The 17,728-nt window shown below is 44.2% G+C and overlaps 1 long non-coding RNA gene and 8 other non-coding genes across 9 annotated transcripts in view; 2 read left to right on the top strand and 7 right to left on the bottom strand.

Annotated features, from left to right (window-relative positions):
- LOC144948577 (uncharacterized) overlaps nt 1–14,079 on the bottom strand; it is an 83,595-nt gene extending 69,516 nt beyond the window's left edge. Inside the window, exon 1 of the long non-coding RNA XR_013640180.1 lies at nt 14,058–14,079. This is a non-coding gene — a long non-coding RNA (uncharacterized LOC144948577). The remainder of the gene's footprint in view (nt 1–14,057) is intronic.
- On the bottom strand, nt 274–345 carry TRNAD-GUC (transfer RNA aspartic acid (anticodon GUC)). The gene has a single exon. It is a non-coding gene; the product is annotated as a tRNA-Asp (tRNA).
- Nucleotides 1,482–1,553, bottom strand: TRNAD-GUC (transfer RNA aspartic acid (anticodon GUC)). The gene has a single exon. It is a non-coding gene; the product is annotated as a tRNA-Asp (tRNA).
- Nucleotides 2,856–2,927, bottom strand: TRNAD-GUC (transfer RNA aspartic acid (anticodon GUC)). The gene has a single exon. It is a non-coding gene; the product is annotated as a tRNA-Asp (tRNA).
- TRNAD-GUC (transfer RNA aspartic acid (anticodon GUC)) lies at nt 5,438–5,509 on the bottom strand. The gene has a single exon. It is a non-coding gene; the product is annotated as a tRNA-Asp (tRNA).
- TRNAD-GUC (transfer RNA aspartic acid (anticodon GUC)) lies at nt 6,646–6,717 on the bottom strand. The gene has a single exon. It is a non-coding gene; the product is annotated as a tRNA-Asp (tRNA).
- On the bottom strand, nt 8,368–8,439 carry TRNAD-GUC (transfer RNA aspartic acid (anticodon GUC)). Its single transcript has one exon. It is a non-coding gene; the product is annotated as a tRNA-Asp (tRNA).
- On the top strand, nt 8,669–8,740 carry TRNAD-GUC (transfer RNA aspartic acid (anticodon GUC)). The gene has a single exon. It is a non-coding gene; the product is annotated as a tRNA-Asp (tRNA).
- Nucleotides 11,528–11,599, top strand: TRNAD-GUC (transfer RNA aspartic acid (anticodon GUC)). The gene has a single exon. It is a non-coding gene; the product is annotated as a tRNA-Asp (tRNA).
- Nucleotides 14,080–17,728: the final 3,649 nt, after the last annotated feature.

The following is a 17,728-nucleotide window of genomic DNA, read 5'->3' as shown; positions in this document are numbered from 1 at the left end:
GACTGGAGTGACATCGGAACCAGCACTGAGAGAATAAGAGAGACAGCCGTGTGGGAACGCAGTACGGACCGAATAAAGGACACTGAGCCAGAGATCGTGGTCAAGTCTTTTATTACACATATATATAATCACATGTAATCTCAATTTATTACATGTGATTATATGCTTGATATGAAATTGACAGGTGTTTTGAGATGCACTGCTTATTTAATTATTGGTGGAAATCACGTGACAGAACGTGAGTGGAAAAAATTATGTTAAAAAATGCCAGCTCTCCCCGACGGGGAATTGAACCCCGGTCTCCCGCGTGACAGGCGGGGATACTAACCACTATACTATCGAGGAATGGCTGCGAGCTTCGACAAATTGTAAGGCACTTCTGCATACATCTGGAACGCTCTCCCTGAAGATATTATTGAACCCTAATCTTGCTAATGTCACCTGGGGCTCTGAATAAATATTGAAACTTCAAGAAAAAACATTCCTATTCTTGGTTCTTTCGGTACAGTCACGTAGAAGGGAAATAATAAAAAAAAGAAAAAGAAAACATAATAAAATAAAATCCTCACGACGTTTTGGCCACAACACAAGCAGCCGTCCTCAGGTGAAGAACAAAGCTGTCAGAAAGACAGCGTCCCAATGAACACTGCTGAGCTTGGCAGCGTATTTTTAAGCTGGGTGGGATGAGGAGAGAACCTTGACAAAGGAGTTTACATATCAACAGAGGAATTGAGCATATTGACGCTAAAGAACTGCAACTACCCAACTACCATACAATAAACCGATGTGAAAAAACTAAGTATAAACTACATCAATATAATCAATGTACTCAAACTACTCAATATACTCTCAAATAAGCTGAGCTATTAACATTAAGTAACAACAGAGGACCCAAACTAGATCCTCGAGCCACCCCTAAGGACACTAAGCCGTGACCAGGTGAGCAGTCGCCCGTTGAGACAGACTACTCTTTGTTGTATGGCATGAGCCAACAAATAGCAGCAGTCCCTGACATGTCCACCGAAGGCTCAAGACGATTTAACAACGTAAACGTATCAACAGTATCAAAAGCAGCACTCAGATCCGGAAGTATCAAGATAGCCAATGCACCAGAATCGGCAATAAGTAAATCATTTATAACCTTAACAAATGAACAATAGTACACCCAGGAAATAATAACATGTAAAAAAGTGAAATTACACGTGATTATATGCTGGGTATAATACTGACAGGTGTTTTGAGACCCACAGCAAATGTTACGCTTGTTGAAACTCAGTGGAAACATACTATTTGGTTCTTTCGGTAAAGTCACGTAGGTATAAAATAAAATAAATTGTGTTGCGCCCGAAACGTCGTGATTTAATGCATTTCATTTTATACCTACGTGACTTTACCGAAAGAACCAAATAGAATTGATCCCTGCAGTCACGAAAACTTCAAATTATTATTCAGTGGAAACAATAATGAAAAAAAGTCAAGCTCTCCCCGACGGGGAATTGAACCCCGGTCTCCCGCGTGACAGGCGGGGATACTAACCACTATACTATCGAGGAGTGGCTGCGAGGGTTGGCAAATTGTAAGGCACTTCTGCAGACATCTGGAACGCTCTCCCTTAAGATATTATTGAACCCTCATAATGCTAATGTCACCTGGGGCTCTGAATAAATGTTGAAATTTCAAGATAAAACATTCCGTTACATCACCGGCACCCCTCGGGTTACGAAACCAATTCGTTCCTTAGACCCCTTCGTAAGTTGGACCACAGTAATGCACTATATTTAAATGCCCGTATGGTCATTGTTATAAAATGTTTTCGTTCAACAAAAAAGGAAAGCATTGTCAAAAAGTGTACATTTGCATGTAACACTGTATAGTAAATAAAACAAAGTAACAAATAAATGTTTTATTTCACTTACCTTCGATCCTGATGCTAGTTCGTCGTCGGAAGAGGGGCAATGAGTCACCACAATTGCACAAAAGCAAAGATCCCCCGAATAGCCTTAACGGACTGTTGGGGCAAGTGCTGTTAGTTACCAGCGCATATCAAGGCCGGCACGGCACACGAGGGGGTGAGTGGCCAGCGCCACGCCCGGCCGCCTTTGTCTCCCCACTGGCATTGTTTACACACCACACCAGGTACTAGTTTGAGGCCGAGTCGACCTAGTGGAGGACCAGGCCCCATTCAAGCAAGGCATTGTAGTAATCCAACCTAGATGATATAAAGGCATGCACCAGCCTCTCGGCACCAGTAAGGGACAGCACTAGATTTGGGTAATATTACGTACTTGAGCTTCAAATGTCAAACTGGGGTTGAGGCTAACACCCACGTTTCTGACCTCACACTCCCGTACATGGCCACACTAAAACCAGAAAGATGAACGCAATTGATGTGGAGAGCTCAAAAACATAATCTCTCTCTTATCACAATTTAATTTAAGAAAGTTTAGGTGCATCCACGACTTGACCTCAGCAAGACAACGGAAACTACAACTTTGGTGTCAATCATAGTCTTAAGATAAATCTGAGTCGTGAGCATAAAAGTGTAGATTTAAGCCATGAAGACGAAAAACTGTGGCCCAGCGGTAGCAAATACAGGCCGAACAGATAGGGCCCAAACTAGAGCCCCGAGCCACCCCTAAGGACACTCAGCCGTGATCAGATGAGCAGTCGCCCGTTGAGACAGTCTGCTCTTTGTTGTACATATATATAATCACATGTAATCTCAATTTATTACATGTGATTATATGCTTGATATGAAATTGACAGGTGTTTTGAGATGCACTGCTTATTTAATTATTGGTGGAAATCACGTGACAGAACGTGAGTGGAAAAAATGATGTTAAAAAATGCCAGCTCTCCCCGACGGGGAATTGAACCCCGGTCTCCCGCGTGACAGGCGGGGATACTAACCACTATACTATCGAGGAATGGCTGCGAGCTTCGACAAATTGTAAGGCACTTCTGCATACATCTGGAACGCTCTCCCTGAAGATATTATTGAACCCTAATCTTGCTAATGTCACCTGGGGCTCTGAATAAATATTGAAACTTCAAGAAAAAACATTCCTATTCTTGGTTCTTTCGGTACAGTCACGTAGAAGGGAAATAATAAAAAAAAGAAAAATAAAACATAATAAAATAAAATCCTCACGACGTTTTGGCCACAACACAAGCAGCCGTCCTCAGGTGAAGAACAAAGCTGTCAGAAAGACAGCGTCCCAATGAACACTGCTGAGCTTGGCAGCGTATTTTTAAGCTGGGTGGGATGAGGAGAGAACCTTGACAAAGGAGTTTACATATCAACAGAGGAATTGAGCAAATTGACGCTAAAGAACTGCAACTACCCAACTACCATACAATAAACCGATGTGAAAAAACTAAGTATAAACTACATCAATATAATCAATGTACTCAAACTACTCAATATACTCTCAAATAAGCTGAGCTATTAACATTAAGTAACAACAGAGGACCCAAACTAGATCCTCGAGCCACCCCTAAGGACACTAAGCCGTGACCAGGTGAGCAGTCGCCCGTTGAGACAGACTACTCTTTGTTGTATGGCATGAGCCAACAAATAGCAGCAGTCCCTGACATGTCCACCGAAGGCTCAAGACGATTTAACAACGTAAACGTATCAACAGTATCAAAAGCAGCACTCAGATCCAGAAGTATCAAGATAGCCAATGCACCAGAATCGGCAATAAGTAAATCATTTATAACCTTAACAAATGAACAATAGTACACCCAGGAAATAATAACATGTAAAAAAGTGAAATTACACGTGATTATATGCTGGGTATAATACTGACAGGTGTTTTGAGACCCACAGCAAATGTTACGCTTGTTGAAACTCAGTGGAAACATACTATTTGGTTCTTTCGGTAAAGTCACGTAGGTATAAAATAAAATAAATTGTGTTGCGCCCGAAACGTCGTGATTTAATGCATTTCATTTTATACCTACGTGACTTTACCGAAAGAACCAAATAGAATTGATCCCTGCAGTCACGAAAACTTCAAATTATTATTCAGTGGAAACAATAATGAAAAAAAGTCAAGCTCTCCCCGACGGGGAATTGAACCCCGGTCTCCAGCGTGACAGGCGGGGATACTAACCACTATACTATCGAGGAGTGGCTGCGAGGGTTGGCAAATTGTAAGGCACTTCTGCAGACATCTGGAACGCTCTCCCTTAAGATATTATTGAACCCTCATAATGCTAATGTCACCTGGGGCTCTGAATAAATGTTGAAATTTCAAGATAAAACATTCCGTTACATCACCGGCACCCCTCGGGTTACGAAACCAATTCGTTCCTTAGACCCCTTCGTAAGTTGGACCACAGTAATGCACTATATTTAAATGCCCGTACGGTCATTGTTATAAAATGTTTCGTTCAACAAAAAAGGAAAGCATTGTCAAAAAAGTGTACATTTGCATGTAACACTGTATAGTAAATAAAACAAAGTAACAAATAAATGTTTTATTTCACTTACCTTCGATCCTGATGCTAGTTCGTCGTCGGAAGAGGGGCAATGAGTCACCACAATTGCACAAAAGCAAAGATCCCCCGAATAGCCTTAACGGACTGTTGGGGCAAGTGCTGTTAGTTACCAGCGCATATCAAGGCCGGCACGGCACACGAGGGGGTGAGTGGCCAGCGCCACGCCCGGCCGCCTTTGTCTCCCCACTGGCATTGTTTACACACCACACCAGGTACTAGTTTGAGGCCGAGTCGACCTAGTGGAGGACCAGGCCCCATTCAAGCAAGGCATTGTAGTAATCCAACCTAGATGATATAAAGGCATGCACCAGCCTCTCGGCACCAGTAAGGGACAGCACTAGATTTGGGTAATATTACGTACGTGAGCTTCAAATGTCAAACTGGGGTTGAGGCGAACACCCACGTTTCTGACCTCACACTCCCGTACATGGCCACACTAAAACCAGAAAGATGAACGCAATTGATGTGGAGAGCTCAAAAACATAATCTCTCTCTCATCACAATTTAATTTAAGAAAGTTTAGGTGCATCCACGACTTGACCTCAGCAAGACAACGGAAACTACAACTTTGGTGTCAATCATAGTCTTAAGATAAATCTGAGTCGTGAGCATAAAAGTGTAGATTTAAGCCATTAAGACGAAAAACTGTGGCCCAGCGGTAGCAAATACAGGCCGAACAGATAGGGCCCAAACTAGAGCCCCGAGCCACCCCAAAGGACACTCAGCCGTGATCAGATGAGCAGTCGCCCGTTGAGACAGTCTGCTCTTTGTTGTACATATATATAATCACATGTAATCTCAATTTATTACATGTGATTATATGCTTGATATGAAATTGACAGGTGTTTTGAGATGCACTGCTTATTTAATTATTGGTGGAAATCACGTGACAGAACGTGAGTGGAAAAAATGATGTTAAAAAATGCCAGCTCTCCCCGACGGGGAATTGAACCCCGGTCTCCCGCGTGACAGGCGGGGATACTAACCACTATACTATCGAGGAATGGCTGCGAGCTTCGACAAATTGTAAGGCACTTCTGCATACATCTGGAACGCTCTCCCTGAAGATATTATTGAACCCTAATCTTGCTAATGTCACCTGGGGCTCTGAATAAATATTGAAACTTCAAGAAAAAACATTCCTATTCTTGGTTCTTTCGGTACAGTCACGTAGAAGGGAAATAATAAAAAAAAGAAAAATAAAACATAATAAAATAAAATCCTCACGACGTTTTGGCCACAACACAAGCAGCCGTCCTCAGGTGAAGAACAAAGCTGTCAGAAAGACAGCGTCCCAATGAACACTGCTGAGCTTGGCAGCGTATTTTTAAGCTGGGTGGGATGAGGAGAGAACCTTGACAAAGGAGTTTACATATCAACAGAGGAATTGAGCATATTGACGCTAAAGAACTGCAACTACCCAACTACCATACAATAAACCGATGTGAAAAAACTAAGTATAAACTACATCAATATAATCAATGTACTCAAACTACTCAATATACTCTCAAATAAGCTGAGCTATTAACATTAAGTAACAACAGAGGACCCAAACTAGATCCTCGAGCCACCCCTAAGGACACTAAGCCGTGACCAGGTGAGCAGTCGCCCGTTGAGACAGACTACTCTTTGTTGTATGGCATGAGCCAACAAATAGCAGCAGTCCCTGACATGTCCACCGAAGGCTCAAGACGATTTAACAACGTAAACGTATCAACAGTATCAAAAGCAGCACTCAGATCCAGAAGTATCAAGATAGCCAATGCACCAGAATCGGCAATAAGTAAATCATTTATAACCTTAACAAATGAACAATAGTACACCCAGGAAATAATAACATGTAAAAAAGTGAAATTACACGTGATTATATGCTGGGTATAATACTGACAGGTGTTTTGAGACCCACAGCAAATGTTACGCTTGTTGAAACTCAGTGGAAACATACTATTTGGTTCTTTCGGTAAAGTCACGTAGGTATAAAATAAAATAAATTGTGTTGCGCCCGAAACGTCGTGATTTAATGCATTTCATTTTATACCTACGTGACTTTACCGAAAGAACCAAATAGAATTGATCCCTGCAGTCACGAAAACTTCAAATTATTATTCAGTGGAAACAATAATGAAAAAAAGTCAAGCTCTCCCCGACGGGGAATTGAACCCCGGTCTCCCGCGTGACAGGCGGGGATACTAACCACTATACTATCGAGGAGTGGCTACGAGGGTTGGCAAATTGTAAGGCACTTCTGCAGACATCTGGAACGCTCTCCCTTAAGATATTATTGAACCCTCATAATGCTAATGTCACCTGGGGCTCTGAATAAATGTTGAAATTTCAAGATAAAACATTCCGTTACATCACCGGCACCCCTCGGGTTACGAAACCAATTCGTTCCTTAGACCCCTTCGTAAGTTGGACCACAGTAATGCACTATATTTAAATGCCCGTACGGTCATTGTTATAAAATGTTTTCGTTCAACAAAAAAGGAAAGCATTGTCAAAAAGTGTACATTTGCATGTAACACTGTATAGTAAATGAAACAAAGTAACAAATAAATGTTTTATTTCACTTACCTTCGATCCTGATGCTAGTTCGTCGTCGGAAGAGGGGCAATGAGTCACCACAATTGCACAAAAGCAAAGATCCCCCGAATAGCCTTAACGGACTGTTGGGGCAAGTGCTGTTAGTTACCAGCGCATATCAAGGCCGGCACGGCACACGAGGGGGTGAGTGGCCAGCGCCACGCCCGGCCGCCTTTGTCTCCCCACTGGCATTGTTTACACACCACACCAGGTACTAGTTTGAGGCCGAGTCGACCTAGTGGAGGACCAGGCCCCATTCAAGCAAGGCATTGTAGTAATCCAACCTAGATGATATAAAGGCATGCACCAGCCTCTCGGCACCAGTAAGGGACAGCACTAGATTTGGGTAATATTACGTACGTGAGCTTCAAATGTCAAACTGGGGTTGAGGCGAACACCCACGTTTCTGACCTCACACTCCCGTACATGGCCACACTAAAACCAGAAAGATGAACGCAATTGATGTGGAGAGCTCAAAAACATAATCTCTCTCTTATCACAATTTAATTTAAGAACGTTTAGGTGCATCCACGACTTGACCTCAGCAAGACAACGGAAACTACAACTTTGGTGTCAATCATAGTCTTAAGATAAATCTGAGTCGTGAGCATAAAAGTGTAGATTTAAGCCATGAAGACGAAAAACTGTGGCCCAGCGGTAGCAAATACAGGCCGAATAGATAGGGCCCAAACTAGAGCCCCGAGCCACCCCTAAGGACACTCAGCCGTGAACAGATGAGCAGTCGCCCGTTGAGACAGTCTGCTCTTTGTTGTATGGCATGAGCCAACAAATAGCAGCAGTCCCTGACATGTCCACCGAAGGCTCAAGACGATTTAACAACGTAAACGTATCAACAGTATCAAAAGCAGCACTCAGATCCAGAAGTATCAAGATAGCCAATGCACCAGAATCGGCAATAAGTAAATCATTTATAACCTTAACAAATGAACAATAGTACACCCAGGAAATAATAACATGTTAAAAGGTGAAATTACACGTGATTATATGCTGGGTATAATACTGACAGGTGTTTTGAGACCCACAGCAAATGTTACGCTTGTTGAAACTTAGTGGAAACATACTATTTGGTTCTTTCGGTAAAGTCACGTAGGTATAAAATAAAATGCATTAAATCACGACGTTTCGGGCGCAACACAATTTATTTTATTTTATACCTATGTGACTTTTCCGAAAGAACCAAATAGAATTGATCCCTGCAGTCACGAAAACTTCAAATTATTATTCAGTGGAAATAATAATGAAAAAAAAAGTCAAGCTCTCCCCGACGGGGAATTGAACCCCGGTCTCCCGCGTGACAGGCGGGGATACTAACCACTATACTATCGAGGAGTGGCTGAGAGCTGTGGCGAATTGTAAGGCACTTCTGCAGAAATCTGGAACGCTCTCAATTCCTATACTGTGGAGGCCACTGGAGATTGGCAATTTGAAGTAATCTCGATTGAAATCTCAATTCTTTACAACTGCTTTTTGTGTTTAGTTTATTGTCCTTTCTCCACGCACTTCCGATCTGAACAATGCAGATATCATTAGATTCGTTTTCAGAGGTGATGCCAGCTGGTCCTCGATAGTATAGTGGTTAGTATCCCCGCCTGTCACGCGGGAGACCGGGGTTCAATTCCCCGTCGGGGAGAGCTGGACTTTATTTTACTTAAAGTCTATCACAACCACCAATGTTTGCGATATAAGCTCTCTAAATAAATATTTTCCTTGGATTTTTAAAACTGTTTAATCGTCGATGTTGCATCAGTGCTTTCTCATTGGCACAAATTACTCATTCGTCAATCCATTGTGCGGTCCTCCAGAGCGTGCTGTTTTCATGCTGCCCCTCCCCCTCTACTGGCTAGCATGGGAAGTGCATACTAACACATCATAGGTTGGGGTGAAAATATATATTTAATCTAAGTCCAAAACTTGACCTCCCTGCAAGCACGCGGACTTTTTACACCCCCCCCCACCTGCGTAAGTACGCTTGACGCACCCCCCCCCCCCCGCCGAATCCTATAGAACGGCCGATATTTAATCCACGAAGAGATATGTGGATGCTACTTTCGTCATTTGTCCACATGGCCTCCGAGCATTGAACCAATTCCTAGACCACATCAATTCCAGACACCCATCCATCAAATTTACCATGGAAGTGGATAAAGATGGCAAGCTACCATTATTGGATGTTCTGTTTGAGAGGCCCGATGGCTCTTTGTGACATGCTGTTTACAGGAAGGCCACCCACATAGATTCCTACATGAAGCCTGATTCCCACCACCATCCAGCACAAAATAATTCCCTCATCAAAACACTATACCATAGGGCCCACTGCATCTCTGACGAACACCACCTGACCAGTGAATTGGAACATGTACACCTGGCCCTTAAGATGAATGGATATTCAGACCGTACTATCCGCAAAGCTGTTTCTACCACCATGGAGAAAAAAACCCCTTGAGATTCATCTTCTTGGTTCTTTCGGTAAAGTCACGTAGAATGGAAACAATAAAAATAATAAAATAAAACATAATAAAATAATTCTCACGACGTTTCGGCCACAACGCAAGCAGCCGTCATCAGGTGAAGACCAGGTCTGTCGGGGAGACAGCGACAGACCTGGTCTTCACCTGATGACGGCTGCTTGCGTTGTGGCCGAAACGTCGTGAGAATTATTTTATTATGTTTTATTTTATTATTTTTATTGTTTCCATTCTACGTGACTTTACCGAAATAACTAAGAAGATGAATCCCTGCAGTCACGCAAGCTTTAAATCGAAATTTAACCCCTTGAGACTCCGATCAAAACCATCACGTTGCCATACATAGCAGACGTTACCAAAATATTTCCAAAATTTTAAACAAACACAAGATCCAGGTCCGTTTCAGTACAGTACACAAAATCCGTGATCTGATCCCATCCGTAAAGGATGTCATTCCTGAGTTATAGTACCCCGGTGTCTGCAAACTGAGTTGCATTTGTGGTGACTGTTATATCTGGGAAACGAAACAACATATATCTGATGGCATTCGCGAGCACAAGTCAGATTTAAAACACGGTAGGACGAATTATTTGGCCGTAGCTGACCACTGTTATAACACTGCGAGTTCTCATGACATTGTGTTCTCCGATACCAAGGTACTCTGCAAGCCTCCTGGATACTACCAAAATTTGTCCATGAAGCCATCCAGATAAACAAAATAGACATAACTTCAACCGAGAGGATGGTTTCAAATTGAGCAATCATTGTACGGATGTAATTAACCAAGTTAAACTTTAGCTGCTTTTGAGTTTTACAGTCATATCCATATTTCCATTCTTTTACTCCCAGCTTTATATACTACCATCACTCAGAAACGTGACGTACAGTGTTTTAATAGTGCCCCAATACTCCCCCCTCCCCCATAGCATTATGCCCAGGAGCATTATGCCTCGTGGGTTCGATCTCGACCCTGACGATGCCTGCTGTATATTTGGAGTCTGCGGTGTCTCTAATCATCATCGTCATCACGGTGGCTAGGAGATGTTAACTACTTCGCCTGGTCTACAGGAGGTCGTGGGTTTGATCTCGACCCTGACGATGCCTGCTGTATATTTGGAGTTTGCGGTGTCTCTCATCATCATCCTCACGGTGGCTAGGGTATGTTAACTACTTCGCCTGGTCTACAGGAGGTCGTGGGTTTGATCTCGACCCTGACGATGCCTGCTGTATATTTGGAGTTTGCGGTGTCTCTCATCATCATGCTCACGGTGGCTAGGGTATGTTAACTACCTCGCCTGGTCTACAGGAGGTCGTGGGTTCGATCTCGACCCTGACGATGCCTGCTGCTGTATATTTGGAGTTTGCGGTGTTTCTCTCCCCGTGGTCGCGTGAATGTTTCACCGGGTCCTCCGGATATTCCCCCCACATTTAGAATCAACATCACACATTTAGAATCAACATCACACATTTAGAATCAACATCACGCGTTTAGAGTATTTTCTTGGTCTACATTTCCACTTGATGATAAACCACTTGAGCTGTCATCTGAAAGAGAGCACTAATAATGAGAGATTGTGTATTAGGGAACACACGCCTTACCTGGTACAATAAAACTTAGTTTAGTTTAATAGCTTTTTAATAGTTTACATGTCAATCCACTGCTGGATGAGGGCCTCAAACACGCAGTGGGATCGTAGGGAGTGGGGGGGGTATTTATCCACACCTCGTGAACCGTGCGAGTTTGTGAAGGCGGGGAGCATAGACGTGGGCAGCAGAGTACAGTACAACGTGGGCCCCTGTTGTGGACTCGGCAAGGGACACATTATCGCTAACTTCATGTTATTTGTGCGCATATACCACCACTGCCAATATCGCCTAAACATTAAAACATTCGTCGTAAATTCGCGGTATCTATGTTTAAAAGGCTACATCTGCGGTGTTGTTGTAGCTGGTCCTCGATAGTATAGTGGTTAGTATCCCCGCCTGTCACGCGGGAGACCGGGGTTCAATTCCCCGTCGGGGAGAGCTGACTTTTTTTTTTTTCGCGTGCTTATTTTTATTTATATGCCTCCGAACTTAACGTCAGGCAGCCATGCAGTACGACAATTGTATAACATTTCACAGATATGGCTTTTGAAAAACGTGTTACTGTTGTTAGTTCTGGTTGGGTATGAGCCATTTAAAACAACAAGAGAACGCCGCGTAAGCCTCTGACCCTGTGTGCGTTCGCTCTCTGCTGGAGACGGGGTGAAGTGCATCTGTGTCAATAGCCGTGGCCCCAGGGCTTCAGTTTCAAGCCCCGTAATCATTCCGTGATTAAAATCGATTCTTTTCGCGGACAATAACATGCGGGGATTTTTTTTTTACAGCACATGTAAAATACTGCTGGATGAAGACCTCATTCTCCCTACGCGGTGTGGGTCCTGGGGGTTATTTTACAGGACTGAAGGTGTGGAAACAAATTACGAAACAACTTCGTCCTTTTAACACGTAGCAGGAGGGTTTAGCGACCAATATTATCCATAACAGCGGGGTTTGGAGTTAGATCGCGTGAATATGAATATGTCGTTAAAACCCGCTACCACCCGACACAGTCAATTAGTAAAGTTTGCCGCCTAAACAAAACGTGCCACATTCGTTACTACTGCAGCACACCGGTGTGTTGGAGAGTAACCCCACAATAATCACAATTAGTAACCTCGTCTGGCGGAAGACCGCTTATTTCACGTCCAATTTGCTGCGTTTCACTAACTCGTCTGATTGAACTGATGGCCAGCAGATACGATATGTTAAAAATTCAGACGATAAAACTAACAAGAAGCCAGAATCCATAATACAGGTTTTTTTGGGTTAGATCGCATAAATATATAAATTTGTTACAAATCTGGCTGCCGCCTGATGAAGCTACTGTAGTTGTAATTACTGGTGAAACGTCGTACTCAGGTTGTTAATGTTGTGGCTTGGCTCACCAACACACCGGTTAGTGCTGTACTAGTGACGAATTTACATGTTCTGTTTACGTGACAAACCTTACTAATTGGCTGTGTCGGGTGGAGGCAGGTTTGAAGTCACATTTATATTTATGCGATCTAACCCAAAACACCTGTAGTATGGATGATATTGGTTGCAAAAGCCTACGTGTTCAAAATAAGCTAGAAGTTCAGCCAAGGTCGTTCTGAGCTCAGTCCGAAACAAGGGCTACGTTCATAATAAAGGTTTTTTTTGGGTTAGAACGCATCCATATATAAATGTGTCTTTAAACCGCCTCCACCCGACACAGCCAACTAGTAAGGTCTGTCACGTAAACAGAACGTACCAATTCGTTTCTAGTACAGCACACTGGTGTGTTGGAGAGCAAAGCCACAAACATTTACAATCTGAGTACGACGTTTCGCCAGTAATTACAACCACACACCGGTGAACTGTACTGCGTTCTGAGGAGGTCCATGGGGCATGAGAGGGGAATATCAAGCACTTAAGAGGGCATTACGTCCAGAGGGCATCTTCAAACACAATGGCAGGCAGCCTAAGCCAGGCATTAGCTGGACCCCAGAGGGTTGCCCTTGAATGCGGATGTCTCTGCTAGTCCTGGGTCTTGATTGTGGATCCCAAGTGGCAATACTGAACAGAAATGGGGGATATTCTAGCTCAGGAAGTCTGCAAAACCTGCGGCTTCGGAGCCGCATGCGGCTCTTTAAAGAACTTCTTCATGACGTTATTTATTAAGGACCCACCGTCTCCGAAACACCAAACTGGCTCTTGAAATATATGTTTTACAGAATAAAAAATGGCTCTTGTTACGGTGTTTGCCTACTCCTATACTAAGCTGGATATGCCAGGAAGGTATTGTATGAATGAATCATGCATCAGACATGGCCCATCCACTGCTGGATAAAGGCCTGCCCGTGCCGCTGCCTCCTCACGATTTTACGATGCAACAACAACAATCTACCTTGCACGTGAAACTGGATTTGTATGCATGTAGTTTAAAACCGTGAATCATTTTTGTTCTTGCAATTTAACATTTTTTGTGTGATACTTCAGCAGTTGTCATTCAACATACGCAGTATGTGATCTGGCTGAAGCTGCCTCTTGAGGATCACTTGGTTAACGATTGTGGGGAGCGGTGGCCATGAAAGATGGCAAGTGAGTTATTGGATAGGTGAGTTTCCGAAAACGCTCTCAGTATCCCACGCGCCCTGTAGCTGTAATACTCGCATCCTCAGTCGCTCACCCCCCCCCCCCCCGTGCAGAGACACAAAACACAAAAACATCCCTCGTAGATAGCCTTGAACCCTCACTCGACTCTCCCGCATGCATGCACGTTTGCTTATTCATCCCGTAGTAACAGCCCGGAGAAATGTTCGCTTTCTCTCCTGCACCACGGTTCGTTTTGCCGCTTATGTGCCTACGTGCTCGCCCATCCGCACGAGTACCCCAAAGTGCTCATCCGCTCACCCGTATCCACGCTCACCCACTCACCAGCATCCACGCTCACCCTCTCGCTCACCGTCTCCCTCGTTCACCCGTATCCACGCTCAGCCCCATCCACGCTCACTCACTGGCTCACCTCCCCCCCATTCCTTCGCTCGCCCGTTCACCCACTCACCCACGCCGATCGATACACGCGTTCCCGTATTGACGCTTACGCGCGTGCTCACCTGCACGCTCGATCAATTCTCTTGCAACAATAACAATCATAATCGTTGTGTGTACAGTCACACATGTTTGCGCTTCTATGCCCCAGAAACTCGAAGCGCCTAAAATCTCATCTGAAACAAGTCGAAAGTCAACCTCTCCCAACTTCACCAGTGGCAGCTGTCCCTGTGCGGCAGCAAGGTCACATCAGCACCGGACCTACGGGGTGCGCGTTGGTCTTCTACTAAATATGGAACGTTTCTGGAGCAACGTTGGTCCAACGATTCCAACCGCATACCAATGTTGGCCCTACGTTGCATGTTTACTGAGCTGTCAGTAGGGGGCGATGATTGCTTAGTAAAGTAATCCCCGCGTGGTGAATCAGAATATGTATTTGTACTGGAGGAATCCGATGAGCTATAAAGCTCTTTTTCACAGGTGTCCAGGAGATAGAATGTGTCAACATGCTCACTAATTTTGCCACGTTCACGCCTGCGTTCATTCCTTGCTGTCGCACGCACGCACACAAAGATCAACGATCCCCCGTGTATAGCCTTAACAGACTGTAGGGGCAAGTGCTGTTAGCGAGTACCTATGAAGGCCGGAAGGGTACACGAGGGGGTGGGTGGCCAGCACCACGCCCGACCGCCTTTGTCTCTCCAGTGGCGATGTTTGGGGCCGTCCATAAATGACGTCACGCACCTGGGGGGGGGGGTCAGACATTTGTGACGATGTGTGACGAGGGGGGGGGGAGTTTGGGAAACGTGACGTCACATCAAAATACGCAGCTTTAAATAAATATAGAATTGTTATAACAACACAAATTTTTATGAATTTTAATTATTAACTATTTGATTATTTAAATTTACTAAGGTCACCTTTTATTTATTCCATGCAGGAGAATTTTGCCTCTCCATGGGAGAATGGAGAAGCATACATTTTTAACATTTTTTTAAATGATTGTTATTAAACATTTTGATTCTAATGATTCTACCAGAGCTTTTCATCTGTGGAATGAATATGTGATTGTTATAATTGTACTCTCCATTTTGCTTCGTTCTACTACAAAGTTTCAAGTATTTTTTTATAGTTATAATTACTTTTAATATTTGATAATTATAAGATAATTTCAATATAATATTCTGAACATCTGCAGTTTTAATTAGACGTTGAATATTTTCAAGTGCATTTTATGCAAAATTTAAGCTTTCCAACGCCTCCTTTTTAATAAATGTTTTCTCCTACAACATCAGAGTGCAGCGCCACATTAAATACGCACTACAATGACAATAGTTTAAAGCGATTTGAAGCATGTTTTATTTTCAAAATGGAAATATGGTTTTGGGGGGGGGGGGAGAGCTCTGTGACGTCATATTTGGTCTGACCTTTTGTGACGCTGTGTGACGAGTGGAGGGGGGTAAAAAATCGTCCAAAATCGCGTGACGTCATTTATGGACGGCCCCTTTGCACACCGCACCAGGTACTCATTTGAGGCTGAGTCGACCTAGGGGAGGCCCAGGACCGCTTCAGATAATCGTCACTGGTGTTGGTCGTGAGCGGGAATCGAACCCGGGTCGTTGGGTTCATAGCGCAGCGCGCTAACCGCTACACTATCGCTCCCCACATACATACACAACAAAAACAAAGATCCCCCGTATAGTCTTAACAGACTGTAGGGGTAAGTGCTGTTAGCCAGCACCTATGAAGGTCGGAACGGTACACGAGGGGGTGGGTGGCCAGCACCACGCCCGACCGCCTTTGTCTCCCTAGTGGCAATGTTTACACACCGCACCAGGTACTCATTTGAGGCTGTCGACACACATACACACAAAGACATACACACGCACACATACACACACACATTCACACACACACATACACACATACACACACATACACTTGCCCACGCACTCTCCAGCTGACACGCTCACGTTATTGCATTCCCGGACTCTCATCCTCTCCATCTCTCTCCCACCAGTGTGCAACACTTGCACTCCCATATGTGTGCACGCAAAGCCGCTGGCTCTTCCACACTCACTCCCACACTCACGCATCTTGCAATCTCCGGCATACCCACTTGCAACGTGTTTTTGCTTGATATTATGTGTGTTCATGCGTTTTGACCGTCTTGCAATTCACGCGGAATGGAAATGAACAGATTGATTGACCCGCCCGCTCTTCTGTGTGAATGTGTAGCTTTTTAAAGGTAACCTGGTACCCTAATTTTTGAGACACTCCGTGGTGAACGGCGGTAATAATTTCAACTAATATCGCGTACAGGATTCGCTCGCTTTCGTAGGCAGAGAACGATATCAGAGGCGCGATAATCCAGAGATGAGGGAAGGCACCAGCCACGCGGTGAGTTGGTGTCAACAATTGCCCGAGGTCTGCGTTCTTCTATATCACGGTGTTATATTTTTCCAATCAGCGTTAATACATGTGGGAAGGAAACCGGAACATCCGGAGAAAACTCACGCAACACCGTCACGTACAGGTGGAACAGGTGAGCTCCACATTTGCTGCTCAGTATCCAATGCCGGATTATCCTAGTAGCAAAAGTAGCTTCATATGTAGCTACGGGCCCAATCAAGGACCCCGCGCTAAATGCTTTCAAGCTATCAATTCCGGTTCAGTGATTCTGCACTTGCTCTATTATTATAGTACTATATTGCCTTCAAGTATTATGAACGACTGGGTGTTTAAGGTTAGCGATTTGTCGTATTATCTGGCTGTATAACAAATGAAAACATACAATTACTTTACTATGCAAGTTAAACATTTGTGTTTAAATATTTACGTCTTTTTTTTATTTAGGGCCCCTTTATAACATATTTTACAGGCCCCACACTCGCTTAATCCAGCACTGTCAACATCTCCGTCCGTCTCCTGGCGAGCCAGGCTATGACACCTCAACGCCTCAGGGGAGTTTCACAACATTTTCGTGATCCACCGACCCTCGTTGCCTCCACACTGCTGGATTACAGCAGTGGGCCACAGCCAATGACATGGAGTGAAAGGTGTTAGTTAAAATACGTTTTTATTCGTTCAGCTGGATTTGTCCGGATCACCGACCCGGATAATATACCCGGAATACCTCCTACGTCATTAGTTCTTGCATTTGCTGAGGCTCCTAGTCAAGTGCTTGCTGCAGTCTACCAGGCGACATGGGTAACAAAACGGTATTGAAACCGACGAATCGAAACAGCGGCATCGTTCTGTGACAGTTGCGGTCATCACGAAGAGTGATTATGGGCGTGCTGTGACACCAATAAGTGACTCTGAGAACATTTGTTCGGGAATATTATTTGCGTTAATACATATTCGAACCCGGGGCAAAAAGAATAGGCTCCTTGTGCATGCTCGCTGTTCCGTCGACAGAAGAGTGACAGTGCGGATGAAACAGAACGAACGAGACGAAACTAAAGACAAGTTATGGCCCCAGATTGTGGACACGTCGAATCGCGTGAGGGTGCCGGGAGGGTGCATGGTGGGTGGGGGGGTCAATTGGTTTCATT

Source organism: Lampetra fluviatilis, chromosome 50 (genome assembly GCF_964198595.1).
Source record: "Lampetra fluviatilis chromosome 50, kcLamFluv1.1, whole genome shotgun sequence".
Classification (NCBI taxonomy): Eukaryota; Metazoa; Chordata; class Hyperoartia; order Petromyzontiformes; family Petromyzontidae; genus Lampetra; species Lampetra fluviatilis.
The sequence above is the reverse complement of the archived record's forward strand: the minus strand, read 5'-3'. Positions and strand labels throughout refer to the sequence as shown.